Below are 18,267 nucleotides of genomic sequence, written 5' to 3'. Positions count from 1 at the left end.
CTGAAGAGGTGACCGAGAGAGACCCAGGTGACTTACTGACACGAGAGAGAGAGAGGACCCAGGTGACTTACTGACACGAGAGAGAGAGAGACCCAGGTGACTTACTGACACGTGAGAGAGAGAGAGACCCAGGTGACTTACTGACACGTGAGAGAGAGAGAGAGACCCAGGTGACTTACTGACACGAGAGAGAGAGAGAGAGACCCAGGTGACTTACTGACACGTGAGAGAGAGAGACCCAGGTGACTTAATGACACGTGAGAGAGAGAGAGAGACCCAGGTGACTTACTGACACGAGAGAGAGAGAGAGAGACCCAGGTGACTTACTGACACGAGAGAGAGAGAGAGAGACCCAGGTGACTTACTGACACGTGAGAGAGAGAGACCCAGGTGACTTACTGACACGTGAGAGAGAGAGAGACCCAGGTGACTTACTGACACGTGAGAGAGAGAGAGACCCAGGTGACTTACTGACACGAGAGAGAGAGAGACCCAGGTGACTTACTGACACGTGAGAGAGAGAGAGAGACCCAGGTGACTTACTGACACGAGAGAGAGAGAGAGAGACCCAGGTGACTTACTGACACAGAGAGAGAGAGAGAGACCCAGGTGACTTACTGACACGTGAGAGAGAGAGAGAGACCCAGGTGACTTACTGACACGAGAGAGAGAGAGAGACCCAGGTGACTTACTGACACGTGAGAGAGAGAGAGACCCAGGTGACTTACTGACACGAGAGAGAGAGAGAGACCCAGGTGACTTACTGACACGTGAGAGAGAGAGACCCAGGTGACTTACTGACACGTGAGAGAGAGAGAGACCCAGGTGACTTACTGACACGTGAGAGAGAGAGAGAGACCCAGGTGACTTACTGACACGAGAGAGAGAGAGAGAGACCCAGGTGACTTACTGACACGTGAGAGAGAGAGACCCAGGTGACTTACTGACACGTGAGAGAGAGAGAGAGACCCAGGTGACTTACTGACACGAGAGAGAGAGAGAGACCCAGGTGACTTACTGACACGAGAGAGAGAGAGAGACCCAGGTGACTTACTGACACGTGAGAGAGAGAGAGAGACCCAGGTGACTTACTGACACGAGAGAGAGAGAGAGACCCAGGTGACTTACTGACACGTGAGAGAGAGAGAGACCCAGGTGACTTACTGACACGTGAGAGAGAGAGAGAGACCCAGGTGACTTACTGACACTGAGAGAGAGAGAGACCCAGGTGACTTACTGACACGTGAGAGAGAGAGAGAGACCCAGGTGACTTACTGACACGTGAGAGAGAGAGACCCAGGTGACTTACTGACACGAGAGAGAGAGAGACCCAGGTGACTTACTGACACGTGAGAGAGAGAGACCCAGGTGACTTACTGACACGTGAGAGAGAGAGAGAGACCCAGGTGACTTACTGACACGAGAGAGAGAGAGACCCAGGTGACTTACTGACACGAGAGAGAGAGAGAGAGACCCAGGTGACTTACTGACACGAGAGAGAGAGAGACCCAGGTGACTTACTGACACGTGAGAGAGAGAGAGACCCAGGTGACTTACTGACACGTGAGAGAGAGAGACCCAGGTGACTTACTGACACGAGAGAGAGAGAGAGACCCAGGTGACTTACTGACACGTGAGAGAGAGAGAGACCCAGGTGACTTACTGACACGAGAGAGAGAGAGACCCAGGTGACTTACTGACACGTGAGAGAGAGAGAGAGACCCAGGTGACTTACTGACACGTGAGAGAGAGAGACCCAGGTGACTTACTGACACGAAGAGAGAGAGAGACCCAGGTGACTTACTGACACGAGAGAGAGAGAGAGACCCAGGTGACTTACTGACACGTGAGAGAGAGAGAGACCCAGGTGACTTACTGACACGTGAGAGAGAGAGAGACCCAGGTGACTTACTGACACGAGAGAGAGAGAGACCCAGGTGACTTACTGACACGTGAGAGAGAGAGACCCAGGTGACTTACTGACACGTGAGAGAGAGAGAGACCCAGGTGACTTACTGACACGAGAGAGAGAGAGAGAGACCCAGGTGACTTACTGACACGTGAGAGAGAGAGACCCAGGTGACTTACTGACACGGAGAGAGAGAGAGAGCCCAGGTGACTTACTGACACGTGAGAGAGAGAGAGAGACCCAGGTGACTTACTGACACGTGAGAGAGAGAGAGAGACCCAGGTGACTTACTGACACGTGAGAGAGAGAGAGACCCAGGTGACTTACTGACACGAGAGAGAGAGAGAGACCCAGGTGACTTACTGACACGTGAGAGAGAGAGAGACCCAGGTGACTTACTGACACGAGAGAGAGAGAGACCCAGGTGACTTACTGACACGTGAGAGAGAGAGACCCAGGTGACTTACTGACACGGAGAGAGAGAGAGACCCAGGTGACTTACTGACACGTGAGAGAGAGAGAGAGACCCAGGTGACTTACTGACACGTGAGAGAGAGAGAGAGACCCAGGTGACTTACTGACACGTGAGAGAGAGAGACCCAGGTGACTTACTGACACGAGAGAGAGAGAGAGACCCAGGTGACTTACTGACACGAGAGAGAGAGAGAGAGACCCAGGTGACTTACTGACACGAGAGAGAGAGAGACCCAGGTGACTTACTGACACGAGAGAGAGAGAGAGACCCAGGTGACTTACTGACACGTGAGAGAGAGAGAGAGACCAGGTGACTTACTGACACGAGAGAGAGAGAGAGAGACCCAGGTGACTTACTGACACGTGAGAGAGAGAGAGACCCAGGTGACTTACTGACACGAGAGAGAGAGAGAGACCCAGGTGACTTACTGACACGTAGAGAGAGAGAGACCCAGGTGACTTACTGACACGTGAGAGAGAGAGACCCAGGTGACTTACTGACACGAGAGAGAGAGAGAGACCCAGGTGACTTACTGACACGTGAGAGAGAGAGACCCAGGTGACTTACTGACACGAGAGAGAGAGAGAGAGACCCAGGTGACTTACTGACACGTGAGAGAGAGAGAGACCCAGGTGACTTACTGACACGAGAGAGAGAGAGAGAGACCCAGGTGACTTACTGACACGAGAGAGAGAGAGAGACCCAGGTGACTTACTGACACGTGAGAGAGAGAGAGAGACCCAGGTGACTTACTGACACAGAGAGAGAGAGAGACCCAGGTGACTTACTGACACGTGAGAGGAGAGAGAGAGACCCAGGTGACTTACTGACACGAGAGAGAGAGAGAGACCCAGGTGACTTACTGACACGTGAGAGAGAAGAGAGACCCAGGTGACTTACTGACACGAGAGAAGAGAGAGACCCAGTGACTTACTGACACGGAGAGAGAGAGAGAGACCCAGGTGACTTACTGACACGAGAGAGAGAGAGAGAGACCCAGGTGACTTACTGACACGTGAGAGAGAGAGAGACCCAGGTGACTTACTGACACGTGAGAAGAGAGAGAGACCCAGGTGACTTACTGACACGAGAGAGAGAGAGAGACCCAGGTGACTTACTGACACGAGAGAGAGAGAGAGACCCAGGTGACTTACTGACACGAGAGAGAGAGAGAGAGACCCAGGTGACTTACTGACACGAGAGAGAGAGAGAGACCCAGGTGACTTACTGACACGTGAGAGAGAGAGACCCAGGTGACTTACTGACACAGAGAGAGAGAGAGAGACCCAGGTGACTTACTGACACGAGAGAGAGAGAGAGACCCAGGTGACTTACTGACACGAGAGAGAGAGAGAGACCCAGGTGACTTACTGACACGTGAGAGAGAGAGAGACCCAGGTGACTTACTGACACAGAGAGAGAGAGACCCAGGTGACTTACTGACACGGAGAGAGAGAGAGAGACCCAGGTGACTTACTGACACGAGAGAGAGAGAGACCCAGGTGACTTACTGACACGTGAGAGAGAGAGACCCAGGTGACTTACTGACACGTGAGAGAGAGAGAGAGACCCAGGTGACTTACTGACACGTGAGAGAGAGAGAGACCCAGGTGACTTACTGACACGAGAGAGAGAGAGACCCAGGTGACTTACTGACACGTGAGAGAGAGAGAGAGACCCAGGTGACTTACTGACACGAGAGAGAGAGAGAGAGACCCAGGTGACTTACTGACACGTGAGAGAGAGAGAGAGACCCAGGTGACTTACTGACACGTGAGAGAGAGAGACCCAGGTGACTTACTGACACGAGAGAGAGAGAGACCCAGGTGACTTACTGACACGTGAGAGAGAGAGAGAGACCCAGGTGACTTACTGACACGAGAGAGAGAGAGACCCAGGTGACTTACTGACACGTGAGAGAGAGAGACCCAGGTGACTTACTGACACGAGAGAGAGAGAGAGACCCAGGTGACTTACTGACACGTGAGAGAGAGAGAGACCCAGGTGACTTACTGACACGTGAGAGAGAGAGAGAGACCCAGGTGACTTACTGACACGAGAGAGAGAGAGACCCAGGTGACTTACTGACACGTGAGAGAGAGAGAGAGACCCAGGTGACTTACTGACACGTGAGAGAGAGAGAGAGACCCAGGTGACTTACTGACACGTGAGAGAGAGAGAGAGACCCAGGTGACTTACTGACACGAGAGAGAGAGAGACCCAGGTGACTTACTGACACGTGAGAGAGAGAGAGAGACCCAGGTGACTTACTGACACGAGAGAGAGAGAGACCCAGGTGACTTACTGACACGTGAGAGAGAGAGAGAGACCCAGGTGACTTACTGACACGTGAGAGAGAGAGAGACCCAGGTGACTTACTGACCGAGAGAGAGAGAGAGAGACCAGGTGACTTACTGACACGTGAGAGAGAGAGAGACCCAGGTGACTTACTGACACGAGAGAGAGAGAGAGACCCAGGTGACTTACTGACACGTGAGAGAGAGAGAGACCCAGGTGACTTACTGACACGAGAGAGAGAGAGAGACCCAGGTGACTTACTGACACGTGAGAGAGAGAGACCCAGGTGACTTACTGACACGTGAGAGAGAGAGAGAGACCCAGGTGACTTACTGACACGTGAGAGAGAGAGAGAGACCCAGGTGACTTACTGACACGTGAGAGAGAGAGACCCAGGTGACTTACTGACACGTGAGAGAGAGAGAGAGACCCAGGTGACTTACTGACACGTGAGAGAGAGAGACCCAGGTGACTTACTGACACGTGAGAGAGAGAGACCCAGGTGACTTACTGACACGTGAGAGAGAGAGAGACCCAGGTGACTTACTGACACGTGAGAGAGAGAGACCCAGGTGACTTACTGACACGAGAGAGAGAGAGAGAGACCCAGGTGACTTACTGACACGTGAGAGAGAGAGAGAGACCCAGGTGACTTACTGACACGAGAGAGAGAGAGAGAGACCCAGGTGACTTACTGACACGAGAGAGAGAGAGACCCAGGTGACTTACTGACACGAGAGAGAGAGAGAGACCCAGGTGACTTACTGACACGAGAGAGAGAGAGAGACCCAGGTGACTTACTGACACGAGAGAGAGAGAGAGACCCAGGTGACTTACTGACACGAGAGAGAGAGAGAGACCCAGGTGACTTACTGACACGAGAGAGAGAGAGAGACCCAGGTGACTTACTGACACGAGAGAGAGAGAGACCCAGGTGACTTACTGACACGTGAGAGAGAGAGAGACCCAGGTGACTTACTGACACGAGAGAGAGAGAGAGAGAGAGACCCAGGTGACTTACTGACACGAGAGAGAGAGAGAGAGAGAGAGAGAGAGAGAGAGAGAGAGAGAGACAGGTGACTATGACAGAGAGAGAGAGAGAGAGAGACCCAGGTGACTTACTGACACGAGAGAGAGAGAGAGACCCAGGTGACTTACTGACACAGAGAGAGAGAGAGACCCAGGTGACTTACTGACACGTGAGAGAGAGAGAGACCCAGGTGACTTACTGACACGAGAGAGAGAGAGAGAGACCCAGGTGACTTACTGACACGTGAGAGAGAGAGAGAGACCCAGGTGACTTACTGACACGTGAGAGAGAGAGACCCAGGTGACTTACTGACACGAGAGAGAGAGAGAGAGACCCAGGTGACTTACTGACACGTGAGAGAGAGAGACCCAGGTGACTTACTGACACGTGAGAGAGAGAGAGAGACCCAGGTGACTTACTGACACGTGAGAGAGAGAGAGACCCAGGTGACTTACTGACACGTGAGAGAGAGAGAGACCCAGGTGACTTACTGACACGAGAGAGAGAGAGAGACCCAGGTGACTTACTGACACGAGAGAGAGAGAGAGAGACCCAGGTGACTTACTGACACGAGAGAGAGAGAGAGACCCAGGTGACTTACTGACACGTGAGAGAGAGAGAGAGACCCAGGTGACTTACTGACACGAGAGAGAGAGAGAGAGACCCAGGTGACTTACTGACACGTGAGAGAGAGAGAGAGACCCAGGTGACTTACTGACACGTGAGAGAGAGAGACCCAGGTGACTTACTGACACGTGAGAGAGAGAGAGACCCAGGTGACTTACTGACACGAGAGAGAGAGAGACCCAGGTGACTTACTGACACGAGAGAGAGAGAGACCCAGGTGACTTACTGACACGAGAGAGAGAGAGAGAGACCCAGGTGACTTACTGACACGAGAGAGAGAGAGACCCAGGTGACTTACTGACACGTGAGAGAGAGAGAGAGACCCAGGTGACTTACTGACACGTGAGAGAGAGAGAGAGACCCAGGTGACTTACTGACACGTGAGAGAGAGAGAGAGACCCAGGTGACTTACTGACACGAGAGAGAGAGAGAGACCCAGGTGACTTACTGACACGTGAGAGAGAGAGACCCAGGTGACTTACTGACACGTGAGAGAGAGAGAGAGACCCAGGTGACTTACTGACACGTGAGAGAGGAGAGAGACCCAGGTGACTTACTGACACGTGAGAGAGAGAGACCCAGGTGACTTACTGACACGAGAGAGAGAGAGAGAGACCCAGGTGACTTACTGACACGTGAGAGAGAGAGACCCAGGTGACTTACTGACACGTGAGAGAGAGAGACCCAGGTGACTTACTGACACGTGAGAGAGAGAGAGACCCAGGTGACTTACTGACACGAGAGAGAGAGAGACCCAGGTGACTTACTGACACGTGAGAGAGAGAGAGAGACCCAGGTGACTTACTGACACGTGAGAGAGAGAGAGAGACCCAGGTGACTTACTGACACGTGAGAGAGAGAGACCCAGGTGACTTACTGACACGAGAGAGAGAGAGAGACCCAGGTGACTTACTGACACGTGAGAGAGAAGAGACCCAGGTGACTTACTGACACGAGAGAGAGAGAGAGACCCAGGTGACTTACTGACACGTGAGAGAGAGAGAGACCCAGGTGACTTACTGACACGTGAGAGAGAGAGAGACCCAGGTGACTTACTGACACGTGAGAGAGAGAGAGACCCAGGTGACTTACTGACACGTGAGAGAGAGAGACCCAGGTGACTTACTGACACGAGAGAGAGAGAGAGACCCAGGTGACTTACTGACACGAGAGAGAGAGAGAGACCCAGGTGACTTACTGACACGTGAGAGAGAGAGAGAGACCCAGGTGACTTACTGACACGGAGAGAGAGAGAGAGACCCAGGTGACTTACTGACACGAGAGAGAGAGAGAGAGACCCAGGTGACTTACTGACACGTGAGAGAGAGAGAGACCCAGGTGACTTACTGACACGTGAGAGAGAGAGAGACCCAGGTGACTTACTGACACGAGAGAGAGAGAGACCCAGGTGACTTACTGACACGAGAGAGAGAGAGAGACCCAGGTGACTTACTGACACGAGAGAGAGAGAGAGACCCAGGTGACTTACTGACACGAGAGAGAGAGAGAGACCCAGGTGACTTACTGACACGAGAGAGAGAGAGAGACCCAGGTGACTTACTGACACGAGAGAGAGAGAGAGACCCAGGTGACTTACTGACACGAGAGAGAGAGAGACCCAGGTGACTTACTGACACGTGGAGAGAGAGAGAGACCCAGGTGACTTACTGACACGAGAGAGAGAGAGAGAGAGACCCAGGTGACTTACTGACACGAGAGAGAGAGAGAGAGAGAGAGAGAGAGAGAGAGAGAAGAGAGAGAGAGAGAGAGAGAGAGAGAGAGACCCAGGTGACTTACTGACACGAGAGAGAGAGAGAGAGACCCAGGTGACTTACTGACACGAGAGAGAGAGAGACCCAGGTGACTTACTGACACGTGAGAGAGAGAGACCCAGGTGACTTACTGACACGAGAGAGAGAGAGAGACCCAGGTGACTTACTGACACGAGAGAGAGAGAGAGACCCAGGTGACTTACTGACACGTGAGAGAGAGAGAGAGACCAGGTGACTTACTGACACGTGAGAGAGAGAGACCCAGGTGACTTACTGACACGTGAGAGAGAGAGACCCAGGTGACTTACTGACACGTGAGAGAGAGAGAGAGACCCAGGTGACTTACTGACACGTGAGAGAGAGAGAGAGACCCAGGTGACTTACTGACACGTGAGAGAGAGAGACCCAGGTGACTTACTGACACGAGAGAGAGAGAGAGACCCAGGTGACTTACTGACACGAGAGAGAGAGAGAGACCCAGGTGACTTACTGACACGAGAGAGAGAGAGAGAGACCCAGGTGACTTACTGACACGTGAGAGAGAGAGAGACCCAGGTGACTTACTGACACGTGAGAGAGAGAGACCCAGGTGACTTACTGACACGTGAGAGAGAGAGAGAGACCCAGGTGACTTACTGACACGTGAGAGAGAGAGAGAGACCCAGGTGACTTACTGACACGAGAGAGAGAGAGAGAAAGAGACCAGGTGACTTACTGACACGGAGAGAGAGAGAGACCCAGGTGACTTACTGACACGTGAGAGAGAGAGAGAGACCCAGGTGACTTACTGACACGTGAGAGAGAGAGACCCAGGTGACTTACTGACACGAGAGAGAGAGAGAGAGACCCAGGTGACTTACTGACACGTGAGAGAGAGAGAGAGACCCAGGTGACTTACTGACACGAGAGAGAGAGAGAGAGACCCAGGTGACTTACTGACACGGAGAGAGAGAGAGACCCAGGTGACTTACTGACACGTGAGAGAGAGAGACCCAGGTGACTTACTGACACGTGAGAGAGAGAGACCCAGGTGACTTACTGACACGAGAGAGAGAGAGAGACCCAGGTGACTTACTGACACGTGAGAGAGAGAGAGACCCAGGTGACTTACTGACACGAGAGAGAGAGAGAGAGACCCAGGTGACTTACTGACACGAGAGAGAGAGAGAGAGACCCAGGTGACTTACTGACACGTGAGAGAGAGAGAGACCCAGGTGACTTACTGACACGAGAGAGAGAGAGAGAGACCCAGGTGACTTACTGACACGTGAGAGAGAGAGAGAGACCCAGGTGACTTACTGACACGTGAGAGAGAGAGACCCAGGTGACTTACTGACACGAGAGAGAGAGAGAGACCCAGGTGACTTACTGACACGTGAGAGAGAGAGACCCAGGTGACTTACTGACACGAGAGAGAGAGAGACCCAGGTGACTTACTGACACGTGAGAGAGAGAGAGAGACCCAGGTGACTTACTGACACGAGAGAGAGAGAGAGAGACCCAGGTGACTTACTGACACGAGAGAGAGAGAGAGAGACCCAGGTGACTTACTGACACGAGAGAGAGAGAGAGACCCAGGTGACTTACTGACACGAGAGAGAGAGAGAGAGACCCAGGTGACTTACTGACACGAGAGAGAGAGAGAGACCCAGGTGACTTACTGACACGAGAGTGAGAGAGAGAGACCCAGGTGACTTACTGACACGTGAGAGAGAGAGAGAGACCCAGGTGACTTACTGACACGAGAGAGAGAGAGAGAGACCCAGGTGACTTACTGACACGAGAGAGAGAGAGAGAGACCCAGGTGACTTACTGACACGTGAGAGAGAGAGACCCAGGTGACTTACTGACACGAGAGAGAGAGAGAGAGACCCAGGTGACTTACTGACACGTGAGAGAGAGAGAGAGACCCAGGTGACTTACTGACACGTGAGAGAGAGAGAGAGACCCAGGTGACTTACTGACACGTGAGAGAGAGAGACCCAGGTGACTTACTGACACGTGAGAGAGAGAGAGAGACCCAGGTGACTTACTGACACGTGAGAGAGAGAGAGAGACCCAGGTGACTTACTGACACGAGAGAGAGAGAGAGACCCAGGTGACTTACTGACACGTGAGAGAGAGAGAGAGACCCAGGTGACTTACTGACACGTGAGAGAGAGAGAGAGACCCAGGTGACTTACTGACACGTGAGAGAGAGAGAGAGACCCAGGTGACTTACTGACACGTGAGAGAGAGAGAGAGACCCAGGTGACTTACTGACACGAGAGAGAGAGAGACCCAGGTGACTTACTGACACGAGAGAGAGAGAGAGAGACCCAGGTGACTTACTGACACGAGAGAGAGAGAGAGAGACCCAGGTGACTTACTGACACGTGAGAGAGAGAGACCCAGGTGACTTACTGACACGTGAGAGAGAGAGAGACCCAGGTGACTTACTGACACGTGAGAGAGAGAGAGACCCAGGTGACTTACTGACACGAGAGAGAGAGAGAGAGACCCAGGTGACTTACTGACACGAGAGAGAGAGAGACCCAGGTGACTTACTGACACGTGAGAGAGAGAGAGACCCAGGTGACTTACTGACACGAGAGAGAGAGAGAGACCCAGGTGACTTACTGACACGTGAGAGAGAGAGAGACCCAGGTGACTTACTGACACGAGAGAGAGAGAGAGAGACCCAGGTGACTTACTGACACGAGAGAGAGAGAGAGAGACCCAGGTGACTTACTGACACGAGAGAGAGAGAGAGAGACCCAGGTGACTTACTGACACGTGAGAGAGAGAGAGAGACCCAGGTGACTTACTGACACGAGAGAGAGAGAGAGACCCAGGTGACTTACTGACACGTGAGAGAGAGAGACCCAGGTGACTTACTGACACGAGAGAGAGAGAGAGAGACCCAGGTGACTTACTGACACGTGAGAGAGAGAGAGAGACCCAGGTGACTTACTGACACGAGAGAGAGAGAGAGACCCAGGTGACTTACTGACACGTGAGAGAGAGAGAGAGACCCAGGTGACTTACTGACACGAGAGAGAGAGAGAGAGACCCAGGTGACTTACTGACACGAGAGAGAGAGAGACCCAGGTGACTTACTGACACGTGAGAGAGAGAGAGAGACCCAGGTGACTTACTGACACGAGAGAGAGAGAGAGACCCAGGTGACTTACTGACACGAGAGAGAGAGAGAGACCCAGGTGACTTACTGACACGAGAGAGAGAGAGAGACCCAGGTGACTTACTGACACGTGAGAGAGAGAGAGACCCAGGTGACTTACTGACACGTGAGAGAGAGAGAGAGACCCAGGTGACTTACTGACACGTGAGAGAGAGAGACCCAGGTGACTTACTGACACGAGAGAGAGAGAGAGAGACCCAGGTGACTTACTGACACGAGAGAGAGAGAGAGAGACCCAGGTGACTTACTGACACGAGAGAGAGAGAGAGACCCAGGTGACTTACTGACACGAGAGAGAGAGAGAGAGACCCAGGTGACTTACTGACACGTGAGAGAGAGAGAGAGACCCAGGTGACTTACTGACACGAGAGAGAGAGAGACCCAGGTGACTTACTGACACGTGAGAGAGAGAGAGAGACCCAGGTGACTTACTGACACGTGAGAGAGAGAGAGAGACCCAGGTGACTTACTGACACGTGAGAGAGAGAGAGAGACCCAGGTGACTTACTGACACGTGAGAGAGAGAGAGAGACCCAGGTGACTTACTGACACGAGAGAGAGAGAGAGACCCAGGTGACTTACTGACACGTGAGAGAGAGAGACCCAGGTGACTTACTGACACGAGAGAGAGAGAGAGAGACCCAGGTGACTTACTGACACGTGAGAGAGAGAGACCCAGGTGACTTACTGACACGAGAGAGAGAGAGAGACCCAGGTGACTTACTGACACGTGAGAGAGAGAGAGACCCAGGTGACTTACTGACACGTGAGAGAGAGAGAGACCCAGGTGACTTACTGACACGTGAGAGAGAGAGAGAGACCCAGGTGACTTACTGACACGTGAGAGAGAGAGAGACCCAGGTGACTTACTGACACGTGAGAGAGAGAGAGAGACCCAGGTGACTTACTGACACGTGAGAGAGAGAGACCCAGGTGACTTACTGACACGAGAGAGAGAGAGAGACCCAGGTGACTTACTGACACGTGAGAGAGAGAGAGACCCAGGTGACTTACTGACACGGAGAGAGAGAGAGAGAGACCCAGGTGACTTACTGACACGAGAGAGAGAGAGAGACCCAGGTGACTTACTGACACGTGAGAGAGAGAGAGACCCAGGTGACTTACTGACACGTGAGAGAGAGAGACCCAGGTGACTTACTGACACGAGAGAGAGAGAGACCCAGGTGACTTACTGACACGAGAGAGAGAGAGACCCAGGTGACTTACTGACACGTGAGAGAGAGAGAGAGACCCAGGTGACTTACTGACACGAGAGAGAGAGAGAGAGACCCAGGTGACTTACTGACACGTGAGAGAGAGAGAGACCCAGGTGACTTACTGACACGTGAGAGAGAGAGAGAGACCCAGGTGACTTACTGACACGTGAGAGAGAGAGACCCAGGTGACTTACTGACACGAGAGAGAGAGAGAGACCCAGGTGACTTACTGACACGTGAGAGAGAGAGAGACCCAGGTGACTTACTGACACGTGAGAGAGAGAGACCCAGGTGACTTACTGACACGTGAGAGAGAGAGAGAGACCCAGGTGACTTACTGACACGAGAGAGAGAGAGAGAGACCCAGGTGACTTACTGACACGTGAGAGAGAGAGACCCAGGTGACTTACTGACACGTGAGAGAGAGAGAGACCCAGGTGACTTACTGACACGAGAGAGAGAGAGAGACCCAGGTGACTTACTGACACGTGAGAGAGAGAGAGACCCAGGTGACTTACTGACACGAGAGAGAGAGAGAGAGACCCAGGTGACTTACTGACACGAGAGAGAGAGAGAGACCCAGGTGACTTACTGACACGTGAGAGAGAGAGAGACCCAGGTGACTTACTGACACGAGAGAGAGAGAGACCCAGGTGACTTACTGACACGAGAGAGAGAGAGAGAGACCCAGGTGACTTACTGACACGAGAGAGAGAGAGACCCAGGTGACTTACTGACACGAGAGAGAGAGAGAGAGACCCAGGTGACTTACTGACACGAGAGAGAGAGAGAGAGACCCAGGTGACTTACTGACACGTGAGAGAGAGAGAGAGACCCAGGTGACTTACTGACACGAGAGAGAGAGAGAGAGACCCAGGTGACTTACTGACACGTGAGAGAGAGAGAGAGACCCAGGTGACTTACTGACACGTGAGAGAGAGAGAGAGACCCAGGTGACTTACTGACACGTGAGAGAGAGAGAGAGACCCAGGTGACTTACTGACACGAGAGAGAGAGAGAGACCCAGGTGACTTACTGACACGTGAGAGAGAGAGAGAGACCCAGGTGACTTACTGACACGTGTTAGATTTTATCCTAATCAGCCAGTATCGCTCTTCATCTGTTGGCTCGTGTAGTTTCTGCGTTGTGTTTATTTCTCCGACGTCTTCTCATACTGGCGTGTACAATCTTTGTCATTCCCCCTTTTTTTTTAAAACTTTGACCAGTCAGCTGGTTCTTTTAGCGTTTATCGCTTCTTTCTGGTCAAGCATGACCGACAGAAACAGGTTGAATGGGGTATAGATCGGGGGAAAGACACTCTGAGAAAATACGGCGAGTCCGGGAGTCGAACTCGTGTACCCCAGATGACGCGCACGGTTGTCCCCAACGCCGAAATAGCGTCCGAGGTACGCGGTGAGCTACTGGAGCTCCCCTGTCATTCCCCTTTTAATGCAATCCGTAATCATAATAATTCACCACCGTCGTAAGAATTCGACACTTGACGGCGTAATACCTTTCTCGGAAAACGTTGTTTATTCCATAAACAAAAGCCTCGTAATCAGATGTTACCCATTTTGTATTGTCCTTGAACAGTCTTTGAAAGAAACTAAATGAATTATTCTAATGATCTCTCCTTTCACCCCGCTCGGTGGTCATCGCGGCCTGGTGGTTATTCCAAAAGCCTGTCGTCGTGGCATTTCTCCATTGCTCCCCCCCCCCCCCTTTTTCGAGGGGAGGAGGGAGCCGTCTCAAAGTCTCTGATGGTTCTTCTCTTCTGTGTGGTTCGTATCTTGGTCTGCCTTACACCCGGAAGACAACTCCTCACTTTTCTATATTCTCGCCATAGCAACGACAGGCCCGGCCTCTTTTCTCGTCGCTATGTGACGCGCTGTCATGACAACCGCCATTCACCCCCAACCCACATTAAACGTTCGTTCTATTGATGTCTCTCTGCCTGCATGCACTTTCAATGCTTATCAAGATACTGAATGACCTTGAAGCCACACACACACCCTTCTTGCTGTTAACCCACTGACTGCTGCTAAACATACTGACTCTCTCTGTTGTATTTCTTCTCTGAGATGGCTATTTGCTGTCATCCACCAATATTGTACATTCTATATGTGGAAGGGTGGATTATCCCTACTTTATGAGAGTGGATATGAACTGTCACCAGGTAGTGGGAACACAGCAGATCTGGGTCCGGCTGAGCCCCCGACTGTAGTGTAAGAGTATTAGATTTGGGATTTAGCAGCGGGGCAGATGGGGCCCAGGGTTTACTAACACCCTCTCACACCCGGTGGCAGTGATGGTAGATAATACAATTTCTCCCCAAACCAGTACCTTTCCTTGTTGACTGGTGCAGACCTGTACAGAGCACCTGCCCCAATTGCACATAGACCGTAGGGAAGAAGGGGTTAAACGATAATGCACATTAATGGGAAGAAGAGGTTTAAACAATAATGCACAGTAATCCACTCACACATAGTGGTCCCATTTATACGCCTCTCCTTTTAGTGTTAATTGGGTATTTACATGAACAAGCCCCCGTCAGGGTTAATACGCTTTCCATGTGCATCAATATACCAATTGTGCCATATGCACCACACAATAACACAACACAACAAATACACTCGCGTGGGCCCACACTGAAACCAAATACCTGTCTAAGCCGGCATTACCTAAAACAACAAACGTTGGGGCGCCCCTAGTCACTGGTGCTCGTGCCAGCTCAAAGTATTTATTCTCTTCGCCCTTAGAGGGCATGCTCTCGAAAAGGAGAATGTTCGCCGTGTATATTCCAGAGCGCTCGTAGCGCTAGCAGTACCTGGTGTGAGTGTACCAACCGAGTGCTGTTCCGTCCCCACAACGAATGTTTGGGGCGTGGGTTGGCCGTCAAACGGCCCGCGTGATACACAGGAGAGCTGGCTGGACTGGTGGTAAACAGGTGCAGGCTGCAGGCGGGTAGAGCCCCGTGCCGTCGGGCGGCGGCGTCTGCTTCGAGGGCTGGAAACGGCGTGGTGACGCGTGGAGCTAACCAGGTTACTAGTCCTATACTTAAAGCTAAGCTGTGGTCAGTGCGACCCCCTAGCCTCTCGCCTATACATTCCTAAACGCAGCGCGTGGCATATCGACAGTACAGTCCGGCAGTCGAACGTCGTCTTCTTGGTTCAAACGTACCCTAAGCCCTATACTGGGAAGCTAAACTGTCGCATACGACGTTACTATCCCACACCGTGGCAGGAGTCGTATTTTACGTGTCTTTATTATATCAGGAGCTCTTCGTCCACTCGTCCTCTTGCTTCAGTGGAAAACGACGAAGAGAAAGTCCCGTGTATCCAGCTCCTCCTTCCTACCAACCTCTTCCTCACCTCTTGCCACCAGCCCAACGTCGCACCAGCTCCCCCTGGCGACAGTCCAGTTACACAACACAGTAGAATACAAGGAGTTAGAGTTAGACGCATTGAATTACGGTTAGACATATTCAGGTGTCTACATATACATTTTGAAAAACCTCGACATCCTTCACACGTGAGAGAGACCGGGGTGACGGCAGGTATGCCTCGTATGAATGTGTATGCATGTGAATGAATGTTGGTGGTGGTCGGAGGGGCCGTAGGCGTTGATTATTCGCCACGCTTCCGTGAGTCTGCCTCAGGGCAGCTCTGGCTGCAATTGTAGCTTACCACCACCGGTATGACTGTGTATGAACGAATAATGGACTCTGTGAAGCGCTCTGGGTCAGTGAAGAGCGCTATATAAATCCAAGTCATTATTATTATTATTATTATTAGGTAACTTGTGTCACAAGGCACTGGGCTTTTGTTTAACATATTCTGTGCAGTTGATTTATAACTGTGTACAAATGGACCATGCTGGAGCAACATCCATGGAGACTCGATAACAGAACCTTGTCAGTCAACGTGTATTATTATTATTATTATTATTATTATTTAGCTGTTGTCTGTCACCCATATTTATTTTGTGATATATCCTTTTGATGAAAGTACTATATCATCTGATCTTATGTGATCTCATAGGTGTAGATCTCACGGTGTTCGACCACATAATCACGTAGGATGGAGCCTATTTTTACTGTTGAATATACTGTAGCGAGCTCGGTTTGGAAGAAGTTGAGGCAGAGATATCTTCACTCTTTCAGTTTAACTAGAGTTTTTAACACTCCTTTTCTAACTTCAATTGAAAAGAAAGAAAGGGGGGGGGGGTCATTGGCCGGCGTCTCATCCTGGGTTATGGTGACGCAACAATTTAATGAATACAATTAATTACATTACCCAACCAATACAATTAATTACATTACCCGACCAATACAATTAATTACATTATCCGACCAATACAATTAATTACATTACCCGACCAATACAATTAATTACATTATCCGACCAATACAATTAATTACATTATCCGACCAATACAATTAATTACATTACCCGACCAATACAATTAATTACATTATCCAACCAATACAATTAATTACATTATCCAACCAATACAATTAATTACATTACCCAACCAATACAACACTTGTATCTCTCTGCGAGCGCCCGGAAACCCCTGGACACTACAATACATAGTCAATACATAGTCAATACATAGTACATGTCATATTGGAATAAACTGCCAGTACATCTTACTCGGATAACCAGTAAGATAATTTTTAAAAATAATTTGAAAAGAGCATTGAGAGAAAAAGAAATTAGTTTACATTAAAGAAAAACACAGATACTGTAGTTTACACTTTAAAGATATGACTGTCTGAGAGTTTAATCCCTTTTATTGTATTTTCTGTGATCTGATACTCTGTTTGTGTACTGTAATGCTATTTGGAATTATTTTTACATGTAGGAATATTGGAATATATTTTTAAATGTATGCTACTATAATGTTATGTATGTATGTACTGTTTTTGTTGTGTGTGGACCCCAGGAAGACTAGTTGTTGCTGCGGTGATGACTAATGGGGATCCGTAATAAAGATAAAGATATAAACCTGACACAATACATATGATATAAACCCCTGGACACTACAATACATATGATATAATAAACCTGCCTTGTAAGGCATCAGGGTGGCTCAGGCTAACGTATACAACATACAGTCACAACATAGTTAATATATAGCCAGCCCCCCTGTCTACACATACAGTACACATACAGTAAGTGGGTCTAGGGCTCTTGCTTTTGTAAGATTCTGAGAGGAATGAACATTGTTCATGTTATATATGATGATATGTAGATACAAGAGTTTTATTTGTCACGGCATACAGGTATACAGTGAAATGCGGGGGGGTCCCGCCCGCAACGATGTGCATAATACAATAATAATAATATATAATAAGAATCCAACCAATAGAACAACATTGTGCAATAAACAAGTAAACAAAGTTCTTAAAGTTCTCTTAAAGTGACCTTTCCTTCTAGTGACTCCCGTCTGACTCCCGTCTGTCTCCACAGTGACTCCCGTCTGTCTCCACAGTGACTCCCATCTGACTCCCGTCTCTCTCCACAGTGACTCCCGTCTGACTCCCGTCTGACTCCACAGTGACTCCCGTCTGACTCCCGTCTCTCTCCACAGTGACTCCCGTCTCTCTCCACAGTGACTCCCGTCTGACTCCCGTCTCTCTCCACAGTGACTCCCGTCTGACTCCTGTCTGACTCCCGTCTCTCTCCACAGTGACTCCCGTCTGACTCCCGTCTGTCTCCACAGTGACTCCCGTCTGACTCCCGTCTGACTCCCG

At 50.6% G+C, this 18,267-nt stretch overlaps 1 protein-coding gene across 1 annotated transcript in view; it reads left to right on the top strand.

Moving 5' to 3' along the window:
- LOC311231859 (uncharacterized protein) overlaps positions 1–18,267 on the top strand; it is a 127,322-nt gene that overhangs the window by 50,074 nt on the left and 58,981 nt on the right. The gene's annotated exons all lie outside the window — the stretch shown is intronic.

The sequence above is a fragment of the Notolepis coatsorum genome, assembly GCF_963971535.1.
Source record: "Notolepis coatsorum genome assembly, chromosome: 7".
Taxonomy (NCBI): domain Eukaryota; kingdom Metazoa; phylum Chordata; class Actinopteri; order Aulopiformes; family Paralepididae; genus Notolepis; species Notolepis coatsorum.
This window is presented reverse-complemented; position numbering and strand designations above follow the sequence as displayed.